The sequence below is a fragment of the Rutidosis leptorrhynchoides genome, chromosome 11 (assembly GCF_046630445.1).
Source record: "Rutidosis leptorrhynchoides isolate AG116_Rl617_1_P2 chromosome 11, CSIRO_AGI_Rlap_v1, whole genome shotgun sequence".
Taxonomy (NCBI): Eukaryota; Viridiplantae; Streptophyta; class Magnoliopsida; order Asterales; family Asteraceae; genus Rutidosis; species Rutidosis leptorrhynchoides.
This window is the reverse complement of record NC_092343.1, coordinates 159,373,635-159,374,930: the sequence shown is the minus strand read 5'-3', so window position 1 is coordinate 159,374,930 and position 1,296 is coordinate 159,373,635. Positions and strand designations below refer to the sequence as shown.

Genomic DNA, 1,296 nt, shown 5'->3' with positions numbered 1-1,296 from the left:
GTTCAAAAATTTTGAGACTCAACGTTGCAGACTTTGCTTATCGTGTCAAAAATATTAAATCGTATCGAGAGTTTGGTTTAAAATTAGTCGAAATTTTCCGGGTCACTACATAAACACCACATTATCAAACCTCATAAAACTTAAACCTGATATCAGAAGTAATAAATCCACATAAACCGAAAAAAACACTAAAACCGAACCGATAATATTTGGTCCAGTCCTCGGTCCATGTTTTTGCTACTAGGAAGGTTGTGCACTATGGGCGAATTTTGACTCATTTACTTAAAAGCTATTTTCTCTCGCATCGTTTGTACTTCTCGGTTCTTGTATCTCTTGTCTTGAAGAACCTTTTTGATGGCGCCGCTGCTTCTCCGGTTTCTAAGCACTTGGCTTGGAACACAACACCAAATGATCCATGCCCAACAACACGCTCAGACATGTAACTAATAGTATGAAACAAAACAAACACAATCGCATCACTACCAATGCACATATATTAAAATATCAATCCACGAAAAGAATCTGCAAAATGAAATTTACCTGTTTCGGCTACCCATTTCTACCACAAATGGTTGTCACAATTATATGGCCTGTCTCTGCTCCATTGCAATCAACTATAGCAGGCTCCACTTCCTATACGTATGAAAAGGAAAACATTGTGTTTAATAGTTGCAATATATTATAATCAACAGAAGATTATGACATAAATATGATTAGGTTACTTATTCACTAACCCTCTCACCCCTAATTTTCATGTCATTTAACTCATCAGGCAACCTTTCAACAACAACAACTGTATCTCCACTAGGTTCTCTCACTGTGTTGGTGCAGGTACCACACTTACCGAAGCCATCGATGTGGTAAATTGTCAAAGTAGGCGTCCTTTTTTTGTAACTTTATATTCTTATCTGCAAAATACACAAGGCAAGACTTTTCAAAAATCAAATCTCATAAATTCAACATAGTCATTCAAGTGCATAATAACATCTAACTATGCAACTACAGGTTTCCTCCACAAATTAAACTAATTTTTTTTGTAAGCGGTTTTAAAATTGGGACAAAGTAAAAGCCATAATTTCTTTTTACAACAGATTACCCAATCAATACGTTGGATCAGATTACATCGATTTGATTAAAACGGACAAATCAAACCCTAATAACTCGATTTTGTATATTCAAATTGACAGATCCATAACAGGAAACTAATTGGCATCCATCCAAATTAACATAAGATATGAGACCTGGACAGATTTTGATCACCTGACCTGGTCAAACCTACTCCCTGCCAATTTCACC

At 35.8% G+C, this 1,296-nt stretch overlaps 1 pseudogene; it reads right to left on the bottom strand.

Moving 5' to 3' along the window:
- Window positions 1-278: 278 nt before the first annotated feature.
- LOC139875133 (glycogen synthase kinase-3 homolog MsK-1-like) lies at window positions 279-853 on the bottom strand (annotated as a pseudogene).
- Window positions 854-1,296: the final 443 nt, after the last annotated feature.